Here is a 15000-nt window from a genome sequence, read left to right as displayed (position 1 = left end):
TCAATTCCCGGCATTTTTTTCCATTTTTCCAAGTATAACGCTAACGGTCGACACAATCAGTTTAAAAAGAAATCAATGTAATTTTCTTTCTTTAAATTTTGTCGACCGTGGGGAAGTTAATGAATCAAAATTCCAATTTTATTTTTACAACCCTAAATACATTGCCTACAAATATATTCGGAGTAAACCGATGAAATTATGTCTGTTTGATAATCAGTTAAGTTTTCTATCACGCCGCCACGGACCATACGTACATTGAATAACTTAATATATATTATAAATCGATTTAATGTTCAGAGTTCCTCGTGTTGCAGCGGTAGAGGCTGTGACTTGTGAACTAAAGGTTATAATGATAGGCATGAGTTCGAATCTTCTGTAGCGCTATCTTTTAATAATATTACTTTTCCTATCCTCTTCTGTACGATATGTTTAAAAGCTTTTTACCTCAACTTCTTTCTTTCTTTCTTTCTTTCTTTCTTTGATTTAAAATAGCTCAATTGGTAGAGCGCGTACCAATTAAACGGAAAAGTTAACCGCACGGGTTCGAATACTACATGCTACCTTTTTATTTTGATCCCGATATTTTATTTTTCCTTAGTATTTACTTCAACAGAATAAATTTCAGATTTTTGTTTATCGAAATAATATTTTACAATGTGTTTGGTCAATGACGTCTTCTGCTATAAGTATGAAATACTAGGGCTTGGTGATAAGCCTTTTGATAAGTATGATAACATGCTTAATATTCAGCTAGCTTAGTATGTAATCAGCTGACTTCAGATATGCAAACTGTAATAACAACATTTATTTTCATTTTAGACTTTTTATAGTCTATATTTTCTTCATTTCAGCTTAATTTAGCAGTTGTCATGGTTGTGTGCAAATTCCTATTACTATTAGATACGTTGTAATAAAACATGATTTTAAACATTTGTATATTACTTTTCTCTGAGGGCTTGCAGCAAAATTGATATTTTATTTTCCTTGGTATGGGTTTGTGGCTAGTAGTCAGGTAATGATGATGATATGATGACGACGACGACGATGATGATGATGATGATAATGATGACGATGATGATGATGATGATGATGATGATGGATAATACAACTGATGTCAGATGATTATTAGAGTCGTGATGGTGACGATGATGGCAGTGATGAGGATTTAATTTAGTATGAAATTCTCACCCCCCCCCGCACACACCAGTCAATGTTGTTTTGATACGGAGACAGGAACGGACAATTGGTCTAGTATTGGCTCCAACATTGCTTGGGGGGGGGGGGGGGTGCAAGCAATATGAAACATTAATGTTTGCCACTCATGTTACTTGCAATGTTAAAACAAAGAGCACGTTTCTATGGTATCAGTCACAGTATGTTTTTGCTTAACACGTGTGCTATGACCCACAAAATACATCATCTCCAAATACACAGTTCAGTGACCTCGAGGCCTCCATTCAACAAGAAAGTTAACCTGTTGTTATAAAAGGACATGCATTTATACCCAATGCACTCAGAGGTCAATTTATGAGTGCATAAACATTATAGGGTCAACAAACTGTGTCTTTATAATCCGAACAACATGTGACATATTTACAGCAAGGGCCCGTGCCAAGGCCAAATCGACTTTTACAATGTTTATTGAAGAGATAAGATATGCATAATCTCAGTTTGCGAGTAGATAAGGGGTCAAATTTTCCATGTTAAAATAGAATTACATGCTAGGCATGTTTGTTCCTCTTTTCGTTTGTGTATTAATCATCATCATCATCATCATCGTCATCGTCATTATCATCTTTGATTTGATTTGTTCATCATCATCATCATCATCATCGTCGTCATCGTCATCATTATCATCATCGTCGTCGTCGTCGTGGTCGTCGTCGTCGTCGTCATCATCATCATATCATCATCATTACCTGACAACTAGCCACAAACCCATACCAAGGAAAATAAAATATCAATTGTGCTGCAAGCCCTCAGAGAAAAGTAATATACAAATGTTTAAAATCATGTTTTATTACAACGTATCTAATAGTAATAGGAATTTGAACACAACCATGACAACTGCTAAATTAAGCTGAAATGAAGAAAATATAGACTATAAAAAAGTCTAAAATGAAAATAAATGTTGTTATTACAGTTTGTATATCTGAAGTCAGCTGATTACATATTAAGCTAGCTGAATATTAAGCATGTTTTCATACTAATATCAAAAGGCTTATCACCATGCCCTAGTATTTCATACTTATAGCAGAAGACAACATTGACCAAACACATTGTAAAATATTATTTCGATCAACAAAATCTGAAATCTATTCTGTAGAAGTAAATACTAAGGAAAAATAAAATATCGGGATAAAAAAAGGAGCATGTAGGATTCGAACTGGTGCGGTCAACTTTTCCCGTTTAATTGGTACGCGCTCTACCAATTGAGCTATTTAATGTTACTTGATTTGTTTGGGATAATTTAGACCATATCAATGTACGAGTTTTACGGTATGCAGACACAATAAAGATTTTAATACTATGTCTCTATACTGTTTACTGGCTTGCATACCGTGCATTTTTCTATTTATGTCAAGTTTTGGAATCTAATTTGTGAAGAACAGGTCTGAATACCGTGGTTCTCTATTCAATAAGCCAATTATTATTGCATAAAACAAATGGATTAGTTTTAAACACTTTTTATTCGTTTATAATGAATCTATAGTACAAAGGTGCACGTAAAATTACAACACCTCAATAGCTCAGTGGATAAGGAGACTGACAGTTAACGGAAGGGCGTGGGTTCAATTCCCGGCATTTTTTTCCATTTTTCCAAGTATAACGCTAACGGTCGACACAATCAGTTTAAAAAGAAATCAATGTAATTTTCTTTCTTTAAATTTTGTCGACCGTGGGGAAGTTAATGAATCAAAATTCCAATTTTATTTTTACAACCCTAAATACATTGCCTACAAATATATTCGGAGTAAACCGATGAAATTATGTCTGTTTGATAATCAGTTAAGTTTTCTATCACGCCGCCACGGACCATACGTACATTGAATAACTTAATATATATTATAAATCGATTTAATGTTCAGAGTTCCTCGTGTTGCAGCGGTAGAGGCTGTGACTTGTGAACTAAAGGTTATAATGATAGGCATGAGTTCGAATCTTCTGTAGCGCTATCTTTTAATAATATTACTTTTCCTATCCTCTTCTGTACGATCTGTTTAAAAGCTTTTTTACCTCAACTTCTTTCTTTCTTTCTTTCTTTCTTTCTTTCTTTGATTTAAAATAGCTCAATTGGTAGAGCGCGTACCAATTAAACGGAAAAGTTAACCGCACGGGTTCGAATACTACATGCTACCTTTTTTTATTTTGATCCCGATATTTTATTTTTCCTTAGTATTTACTTCTACAAAATTAATTTCAGATTTTTGTTTATCGAAATAATATTTTACAATGTGTTTGGTCAATGACGTCTTCTGCTATAAGTATGAAATACTAGGGCTTGGTGATAAGCCTTTTGATAAGTATGATAACATGCTTAATATTCAGCTAGCTTAGTATGTAATCAGCTGACTTCAGATATGCAAACTGTAAATTTACAGTTTGTATATCTGAAGTCAGCTGATTACATATTAAGCTAGCTGAATATTAAGCATGTTTTCATACTAATATCAAAAGGCTTATCACCAAGCCCTAGTATTTCATACTTATAGCAGAAGACAACATTGACCAAACACATTGTAAAATATTATTTCGATCAACAAAAAATCTGAAATCTATTCTGTAGAAGTAAATACTAAGGAAAAATAAAATATCGGGATAAAAAAAAGGAGCATGTAGGATTCGAACTGGTGCGGTCAACTTTTCCCGTTTAATTGGTACGCGCTCTACCAATTGAGCTATTTAATGTTACTTGATTTGTTTGGGATAATTTAGACCATATCAATGTACAGAGTTTTACGGTATGCAGACACAATAAAGATTTTAATACTATGTCTCTATACTGTTTACTGGCTTGCATACCGTGCATTTTTCTATTTATGTCAAGTTTTGGAATCTAATTTGTGAAGAACAGGTCTGAATACCGTGGTTCTCTATTCAATAAGCCAATTATTATTGCATAAAACAAGTGGATTAGTTTTAAACACTTTTTATTCGTTTATAATGAATCTATAGTACAAAGGTGCACGTAAAATTACAACACCTCAATAGCTCAGTGGATAAGGAGACTGACAGTTAACGGAAGGGCGTGGGTTCAATTCCCGGCATTTTTTTCCATTTTTCCAAGTATAACGCTAACGGTCGACACAATCAGTTTAAAAAGAAATCAATGTAATTTTCTTTCTTTAAATTTTGTCGACCGTGGGGAAGTTAATGAATCAAAATTCCAATTTTATTTTTACAACCCTAAATACATTGCCTACAAATATATTCGGAGTAAACCGATGAAATTATGTCTGTTTGATAATCAGTTAAGTTTTCTATCACGCCGCCACGGACCATACGTACATTGAATAACTTAATATATATTATAAATCGATTTAATGTTCAGAGTTCCTCGTGTTGCAGCGGTAGAGGCTGTGACTTGTGAACTAAAGGTTATAATGATAGGCATGAGTTCGAATCTTCTGTAGCGCTATCTTTTAATAATATTACTTTTCCTATCCTCTTCTGTACGATATGTTTAAAAGCTTTTTACCTCAACTTCTTTCTTTCTTTCTTTCTTTCTTTCTTTGATTTAAAATAGCTCAATTGGTAGAGCGCGTACCAATTAAACGGAAAAGTTAACCGCACGGGTTCGAATACTACATGCTACCTTTTTTATTTTGATCCCGATATTTTATTTTTCCTTAGTATTTACTTCAACAGAATAAATTTCAGATTTTTGTTTATCGAAATAATATTTTACAATGTGTTTGGTCAATGACGTCTTCTGCTATAAGTATGAAATACTAGGGCTTGGTGATAAGCCTTTTGATAAGTATGATAACATGCTTAATATTCAGCTAGCTTAGTATGTAATCAGCTGACTTCAGATATGCAAACTGTAATAACAACATTTATTTTCATTTTAGACTTTTTTATAGTCTATATTTTCTTCATTTCAGCTTAATTTAGCAGTTGTCATGGTTGTGTGCAAATTCCTATTACTATTAGATACGTTGTAATAAAACATGATTTTAAACATTTGTATATTACTTTTCTCTGAGGGCTTGCAGCAAAATTGATATTTTATTTTCCTTGGTATGGGTTTGTGGCTAGTAGTCAGGTAATGATGATGATATGATGACGACGACGACGATGATGATGATGATGATAATGATGACGATGATGATGATGATGATGATGATGATGGATAATACAACTGATGTCAGATGATTATTAGAGTCGTGATGGTGACGATGATGGCAGTGATGAGGGATTTAATTTAGTATGAAATTCTCACCCCCCCCTCCCGCACACACCAGTCAATGTTGTTTTGATACGGAGACAGGAACGGACAATTGGTCTAGTATTGGCTCCAACATTGCTTGGGGGGGTTGCAAAACAATATGAAACATTAATGTTTGCCACTCATGTTACTTGCAATGTTAAAACAAAGAGCACGTGTCTATGGTAGCAGTCACAGTATATGTTGTTGCTTAACACGTGTGCTATGACCCACAAAATACATCATCTCCAAATACACAGTTCAGTGACCTCGAGGCCTCCATTCAACAAGAAAGTTAACCTGTTGTTATAAAAGGACATGCATTTATACCCAATGCACTCAGAGGTCAATTTATGAGTGCATAAACATTATAGGGTCAACAAACTGTGTCTTTATAATCCGAACAACATGTGACATATTTACAGCAAGGGCCCGTGCCAAGGCCAAATCGACTTTTACAATGTTTATTGAAGAGATAAGATATGCATAATCTCAGTTTGCGAGTAGATAAGGGGTCAAATTTTTCCATGTTAAAATAGAATTACATGCTAGGCATGTTTGTTCCTCTTTTCGTTTGTGTATTAATCATCATCATCATCATCATCGTCATCGTCATTATCATCTTTGATTTGATTTGTTCATCATCATCATCATCATCATCGTCGTCATCGTCATCATTATCATCATCGTCGTCGTCGTCGTGGTCGTCGTCGTCGTCGTCATCATCATCATATCATCATCATTACCTGACAACTAGCCACAAACCCATACCAAGGAAAATAAAATATCAATTGTGCTGCAAGCCCTCAGAGAAAAGTAATATACAAATGTTTAAAATCATGTTTTATTACAACGTATCTAATAGTAATAGGAATTTGAACACAACCATGACAACTGCTAAATTAAGCTGAAATGAAGAAAATATAGACTATAAAAAAAGTCTAAAATGAAAATAAATGTTGTTATTACAGTTTGTATATCTGAAGTCAGCTGATTACATATTAAGCTAGCTGAATATTAAGCATGTTTTCATACTAATATCAAAAGGCTTATCACCATGCCCTAGTATTTCATACTTATAGCAGAAGACAACATTGACCAAACACATTGTAAAATATTATTTCGATCAACAAAATCTGAAATCTATTCTGTAGAAGTAAATACTAAGGAAAAATAAAATATCGGGATAAAAAAGGAGCATGTAGGATTCGAACTGGTGCGGTCAACTTTTCCCGTTTAATTGGTACGCGCTCTACCAATTGAGCTATTTAATGTTACTTGATTTGTTTGGGATAATTTAGACCATATCAATGTACGAGTTTTACGGTATGCAGACACAATAAAGATTTTAATACTATGTCTCTATACTGTTTACTGGCTTGCATACCGTGCATTTTTCTATTTATGTCAAGTTTTGGAATCTAATTTGTGAAGAACAGGTCTGAATACCGTGGTTCTCTATTCAATAAGCCAATTATTATTGCATAAAACAAATGGATTAGTTTTAAACACTTTTTATTCGTTTATAATGAATCTATAGTACAAAGGTGCACGTAAAATTACAACACCTCAATAGCTCAGTGGATAAGGAGACTGACAGTTAACGGAAGGGCGTGGGTTCAATTCCCGGCATTTTTTCCATTTTTCCAAGTATAACGCTAACGGTCGACACAATCAGTTTAAAAAGAAATCAATGTAATTTTCTTTCTTTAAATTTTGTCGACCGTGGGGAAGTTAATGAATCAAAATTCCAATTTTATTTTTACAACCCTAAATACATTGCCTACAAATATATTCGGAGTAAACCGATGAAATTATGTCTGTTTGATAATCAGTTAAGTTTTCTATCACGCCGCCACGGACCATACGTACATTGAATAACTTAATATATATTATAAATCGATTTAATGTTCAGAGTTCCTCGTGTTGCAGCGGTAGAGGCTGTGACTTGTGAACTAAAGGTTATAATGATAGGCATGAGTTCGAATCTTCTGTAGCGCTATCTTTTAATAATATTACTTTTCCTATCCTCTTCTGTACGATATGTTTAAAAGCTTTTTTACCTCAACTTCTTTCTTTCTTTCTTTCTTTCTTTCTTTGATTTAAAATAGCTCAATTGGTAGAGCGCGTACCAATTAAACGGAAAAGTTAACCGCACGGGTTCGAATACTACATGCTACCTTTTTTTATTTTGATCCCGATATTTTATTTTTCCTTAGTATTTACTTCAACAGAATAAATTTCAGATTTTTGTTTATCGAAATAATATTTTACAATGTGTTTGGTCAATGACGTCTTCTGCTATAAGTATGAAATACTAGGGCTTGGTGATAAGCCTTTTGATAAGTATGATAACATGCTTAATATTCAGCTAGCTTAGTATGTAATCAGCTGACTTCAGATATGCAAACTGTAATAACAACATTTATTTTCATTTTAGACTTTTTTATAGTCTATATTTTCTTCATTTCAGCTTAATTTAGCAGTTGTCATGGTTGTGTGCAAATTCCTATTACTATTAGATACGTTGTAATAAAACATGATTTTAAACATTTGTATATTACTTTTCTCTGAGGGCTTGCAGCAAAATTGATATTTTATTTTCCTTGGTATGGGTTTGTGGCTAGTAGTCAGGTAATGATGATGATATGATGACGACGACGACGATGATGATGATGATGATGATGATGATGATGATGATGATGATGATGATGGATAATACAACTGATGTCAGATGATTATTAGAGTCGTGATGGTGACGATGATGGCAGTGATGAGAGATTTAATTTAATATAATAGGCTAACTCCCCCCTCCCGAACACACCAGTCAATGTTGTTTTGATACTGAGACAGGAACGGACAATTGGTCTAGTATTGGCTCCAACATTGCTTGGGGGGGGGGTTGCAAGCAATATGAAACATTAATGTTTGCCACACATGTTACTTGCAATGTTAAAACAAAGAGCACGTTTCTATGGTATCAGTCACAGTATGTTTTTGCTTAACACGTGTGCTATGACCCACAAAATACATCATCTCCAAATACACAGTTCAGTGACCTCGAGGCCTCCATTCAACAAGAAAGTTAACCTGTTGTTATAAAAGGACATGCATTTATACCCAATGCACTCAGAGGTCAATTTATGAGTGCATAAACATTATAGGGTCAACAAACTGTGTCTTTATAATCCGAACAACATGTGACATATTTACAGCAAGGGCCCGTGCCAAGGCCAAATCGACTTTTACAATGTTTATTGAAGAGATAAGATATGCATAATCTCAGTTTGCGAGTAGATAAGGGGTCAAATTTTTCCATGTTATAAATAGAATTACATGCTAGGCATGTTTGTTCCTCTTTTTCGTTTGTGTATTAATCATCATCATCATCATCATCGTCATCGTCATTATCATCTTTGATTTGATTTGTTCATCATCATCATCATCATCATCGTCGTCATCGTCATCATTATCATCATCGTCGTCGTCGTCGTCGTCGTCGTCGTCGTCGTCGTCGTCGTCGTCGTCGTCGTCATCATCATCATATCATCATCATTACCTGACAACTAGCCACAAACCCATACCAAGGAAAATAAAATATCAATTGTGCTGCAAGCCCTCAGAGAAAAGTAATATACAAATGTTTAAAATCATGTTTTATTACAACGTATCTAATAGTAATAGGAATTTGAACACAACCATGACAACTGCTAAATTAAGCTGAAATGAAGAAAATATAGACTATAAAAAAGTCTAAAATGAAAATAAATGTTGTTATTACAGTTTGTATATCTGAAGTCAGCTGATTACATATTAAGCTAGCTGAATATTAAGCATGTTTTCATACTAATATCAAAAGGCATATCACCATGCCCTAGTATTTCATACTTATAGCAGAAGACAACATTGACCAAACACATTGTAAAATATTATTTCGATCAACAAAATCTGAAATCTATTCTGTAGAAGTAAATACTAAGGAAAAATAAAATATCGGGATAAAAAAGGAGCATGTAGGATTCGAACTGGTGCGGTCAACTTTTCCCGTTTAATTGGTACGCGCTCTACCAATTGAGCTATTTAATGTTACTTGATTTGTTTGGGATAATTTAGACCATATCAATGTACGAGTTTTACGGTATGCAGACACAATAAAGATTTTAATACTATGTCTCTATACTGTTTACTGGCTTGCATACCGTGCATTTTTCTATTTATGTCAAGTTTTGGAATCTAATTTGTGAAGAACAGGTCTGAATACCGTGGTTCTCTATTCAATAAGCCAATTATTATTGCATAAAACAAGTGGATTAGTTTTAAACACTTTTTATTCGTTTATAATGAATCTATAGTACAAAGGTGCACGTAAAATTACAACACCTCAATAGCTCAGTGGATAAGGAGACTGACAGTTAACGGAAGGGCGTGGGTTCAATTCCCGGCATTTTTTTTTATTTTTTTAAGTATAACGCTAACGGTCGACACAATCAGTTTAAAAAGAAATCAATGTAATTTTCTTTCTTTAAATTTTGTCGACCGTGGGAAGTTAATGAATCAAAATTCCAATTTTATTTTTACAACCCTAAATACATTGCCTACAAATATATTCGGAGTAAACCGATGAAATTATGTCTGTTTGATAATCAGTTAAGTTTTCTATCACGCCGCCACGGACCATACGTACATTGAATAACTTAATATATATTATAAATCGATTTAATGTTCAGAGTTCCTCGTGTTGCAGCGGTAGAGGCTGTGACTTGTGAACTAAAGGTTATAATGATAGGCATGAGTTCGAATCTTCTGTAGCGCTATCTTTTAATAATATTACTTTTCCTATCCTCTTCTGTACGATATGTTTAAAAGCTTTTTACCTCAACTTCTTTCTTTCTTTCTTTCTTTCTTTCTTTCTTTGATTTAAAATAGCTCAATTGGTAGAGCGCGTACCAATTAAACGGAAAAGTTAACCGCACGGGTTCGAATACTACATGCTACCTTTTTATTTTGATCCCGATATTTTATTTTTCCTTAGTATTTACTTCAACAGAATAAATTTCAGATTTTTGTTTATCGAAATAATATTTTACAATGTGTTTGGTCAATGACGTCTTCTGCTATAAGTATGAAATACTAGGGCTTGGTGATAAGCCTTTTGATAAGTATGATAACATGCTTAATATTCAGCTAGCTTAGTATGTAATCAGCTGACTTCAGATATGCAAACTGTAATAACAACATTTATTTTCATTTTAGACTTTTTTATAGTCTATATTTTCTTCATTTCAGCTTAATTTAGCAGTTGTCATGGTTGTGTGCAAATTCCTATTACTATTAGATACGTTGTAATAAAACATGATTTTAAACATTTGTATATTACTTTTCTCTGAGGGCTTGCAGCAAAATTGATATTTTATTTTCCTTGGTATGGGTTTGTGGCTAGTAGTCAGGTAATGATGATGATATGATGACGACGACGACGATGATGATGATGATGATAATGATGACGATGATGATGATGATGATGATGATGATGGATAATACAACTGATGTCAGATGATTATTAGAGTCGTGATGGTGACGATGATGGCAGTGATGAGGATTTAATTTAGTATGAAATTCTCACCCCCCCCCCTCCCGCACACACCAGTCAATGTTGTTTTGATACTGAGACAGGAACGGACAATTGGTCTAGTATTGGCTCCAACATTGCTTGGGGGGGGGGGGGGTTGCAAGCAATATGAAACATTAATGTTTGCCACTCATGTTACTTGCAATGTTAAAACAAAGAGCACGTTTCTATGGTATCAGTCACAGTATGTTTTTGCTTAACACGTGTGCTATGACCCACAAAATACATCATCTCCAAATACACAGTTCAGTGACCTCGAGGCCTCCATTCAACAAGAAAGTTAACCTGTTGTTATAAAAGGACATGCATTTATACCCAATGCACTCAGAGGTCAATTTATGAGTGCATAAACATTATAGGGTCAACAAACTGTGTCTTTATAATCCGAACAACATGTGACATATTTACAGCAAGGGCCCGTGCCAAGGCCAAATCGACTTTTACAATGTTTATTGAAGAGATAAGATATGCATAATCTCAGTTTGCGAGTAGATAAGGGTCAAATTTTTCCATGTTAAAATAGAATTACATGCTAGGCATGTTTGTTCCTCTTTTCGTTTGTGTATTAATCATCATCATCATCATCATCGTCATCGTCATTATCATCTTTGATTTGATTTGTTCATCATCATCATCATCATCATCGTCGTCATCGTCATCATTATCATCATCGTCGTCGTCGTCGTGGTCGTCGTCGTCGTCGTCATCATCATCATATCATCATCATTACCTGACAACTAGCCACAAACCCATACCAAGGAAAATAAAATATCAATTGTGCTGCAAGCCCTCAGAGAAAAGTAATATACAAATGTTTAAAATCATGTTTTATTACAACGTATCTAATAGTAATAGGAATTTGAACACAACCATGACAACTGCTAAATTAAGCTGAAATGAAGAAAATATAGACTATAAAAAAGTCTAAAATGAAAATAAATGTTGTTATTACAGTTTGTATATCTGAAGTCAGCTGATTACATATTAAGCTAGCTGAATATTAAGCATGTTTTCATACTAATATCAAAAGGCTTATCACCATGCCCTAGTATTTCATACTTATAGCAGAAGACAACATTGACCAAACACATTGTAAAATATTATTTCGATCAACAAAAATCTGAAATCTATTCTGTAGAAGTAAATACTAAGGAAAAATAAAATATCGGGATAAAAAAAGGAGCATGTAGGATTCGAACTGGTGCGGTCAACTTTTCCCGTTTAATTGGTACGCGCTCTACCAATTGAGCTATTTAATGTTACTTGATTTGTTTGGGATAATTTAGACCATATCAATGTACAGAGTTTTACGGTATGCAGACACAATAAAGATTTTAATACTATGTCTCTATACTGTTTACTGGCTTGCATACCGTGCATTTTTCTATTTATGTCAAGTTTTGGAATCTAATTTGTGAAGAACAGGTCTGAATACCGTGGTTCTCTATTCAATAAGCCAATTATTATTGCATAAAACAAGTGGATTAGTTTTAAACACTTTTTATTCGTTTATAATGAATCTATAGTACAAAGGTGCACGTAAAATTACAACACCTCAATAGCTCAGTGGATAAGGAGACTGACAGTTAACGGAAGGGCGTGGGTTCAATTCCCGGCATTTTTTTCCATTTTCCAAGTATAACGCTAACGGTCGACACAATCAGTTTAAAAAGAAATCAATGTAATTTTCTTTCTTTAAATTTTGTCGACCGTGGGAAGTTAATGAATCAAAATTCCAATTTTATTTTTACAACCCTAAATACATTGCCTACAAATATATTCGGAGTAAACCGATGAAATTATGTCTGTTTGATAATCAGTTAAGTTTTCTATCACGCCGCCACGGACCATACGTACATTGAATAACTTAATATATATTATAAATCGATTTAATGTTCAGAGTTCCTCGTGTTGCAGCGGTAGAGGCTGTGACTTGTGAACTAAAGGTTATAATGATAGGCATGAGTTCGAATCTTCTGTAGCGCTATCTTTTAATAATATTACTTTTCCTATCCTCTTCTGTACGATATGTTTAAAAGCTTTTTTACCTCAACTTCTTTCTTTCTTTCTTTCTTTCTTTCTTTCTTTGATTTAAAATAGCTCAATTGGTAGAGCGCGTACCAATTAAACGGAAAAGTTAACCGCACGGGTTCGAATACTACATGCTACCTTTTTTATTTTGATCCCGATATTTTATTTTTCCTTAGTATTTACTTCAACAGAATAAATTTCAGATTTTTGTTTATCGAAATAATATTTTACAATGTGTTTGGTCAATGACGTCTTCTGCTATAAGTATGAAATACTAGGGCTTGGTGATAAGCCTTTTGATAAGTATGATAACATGCTTAATATTCAGCTAGCTTAGTATGTAATCAGCTGACTTCAGATATGCAAACTGTAATAACAACATTTATTTTCATTTTAGACTTTTTATAGTCTATATTTTCTTCATTTCAGCTTAATTTAGCAGTTGTCATGGTTGTGTGCAAATTCCTATTACTATTAGATACGTTGTAATAAAACATGATTTTAAACATTTGTATATTACTTTTCTCTGAGGGCTTGCAGCAAAATTGATATTTTATTTTCCTTGGTATGGGTTTGTGGCTAGTAGTCAGGTAATGATGATGATATGATGACGACGACGACGATGATGATGATAATGATGACGATGATGATGATGATGATGATGATGATGGATAATACAACTGATGTCAGATGATTATTAGAGTCGTGATGGTGACGATGATGGCAGTGATGATGGATTTAATTTAGTATGAAATTCTCACCCCCCTCCCGCACACACCAGTCAATGTTGTTTTGAACAGCGACGGGCAGGGAAAGAGGGTAGGGCTCGGGGGTCGCCGTTGCGGTAAGAGAAAAACAAGCAATATGAAACATTAATGTTTGCCACTCATGTTACTTGCAATGTTAAAACAAAGAGCACGTTTCTATGGTATCAGTCACAGTATGTTTTTGCTTAACACGTGTGCTATGACCCACAAAATACATCATCTCCAAATACACAGTTCAGTGACCTCGAGGCCTCCATTCAACAAGAAAGTTAACCTGTTGTTATAAAAGGACATGCATTTATACCCAATGCACTCAGAGGTCAATTTATGAGTGCATAAACATTATAGGGTCAACAAACTGTGTCTTTATAATCCGAACAACATGTGACATATTTACAGCAAGGGCCCGTGCCAAGGCCAAATCGACTTTTACAATGTTTATTGAAGAGATAAGATATGCATAATCTCAGTTTGCGAGTAGATAAGGGGTCAAATTTTTCCATGTTAAAAATAGAATTACATGCTAGGCATGTTTGTTCCTCTTTTTCGTTTGTGTATTAATCATCATCATCATCATCATCGTCATCGTCATTATCATCTTTGATTTGATTTGTTCATCATCATCATCATCATCATCATCGTCGTCATCGTCATCATTATCATCATCGTCGTCGTCGTCGTCGTCGTCGTCGTCGTCGTCGTCGTCGTCGTCGTCGTCGTCGTCGTCGTCATCATCATCATATCATCATCATTACCTGACAACTAGCCACAAACCCATACCAAGGAAAATAAAATATCAATTGTGCTGCAAGCCCTCAGAGAAAAGTAATATACAAATGTTTAAAATCATGTTTTATTACAACGTATCTAATAGTAATAGGAATTTGAACACAACCATGACAACTGCTAAATTAAGCTGAAATGAAGAAAATATAGACTATAAAAAAAGTCTAAAATGAAAATAAATGTTGTTATTACAGTTTGTATATCTGAAGTCAGCTGATTACATATTAAGCTAGCTGAATATTAAGCATGTTTTCATACTAATATCAAAAGGCTTATCACCATGCCCTAGTATTTCATACTTATAGCAGAAGACAACATTGACCAAACACATTGTAAAATATTATTTCGATCAACAA

General features: G+C 34.0%; 2 protein-coding genes across 2 annotated transcripts in view; both read right to left on the bottom strand.

The window, feature by feature from the left end:
- The window catches only part of LOC140163790 (trypsin-1-like), a 45626-nt gene that overhangs the window by 10624 nt on the left and 20002 nt on the right, over positions 1-15000 (bottom strand). The gene's annotated exons all lie outside the window — the stretch shown is intronic.
- LOC140164159 (serine protease 33-like) overlaps positions 1-15000 on the bottom strand; it is a 25061-nt gene that overhangs the window by 5072 nt on the left and 4989 nt on the right. The gene's annotated exons all lie outside the window — the stretch shown is intronic.

Source organism: Amphiura filiformis, chromosome 11 (assembly GCF_039555335.1).
Source record: "Amphiura filiformis chromosome 11, Afil_fr2py, whole genome shotgun sequence".
NCBI classification, from domain to species: domain Eukaryota; kingdom Metazoa; phylum Echinodermata; class Ophiuroidea; order Amphilepidida; family Amphiuridae; genus Amphiura; species Amphiura filiformis.
This window is presented reverse-complemented; position numbering and strand designations above follow the sequence as displayed.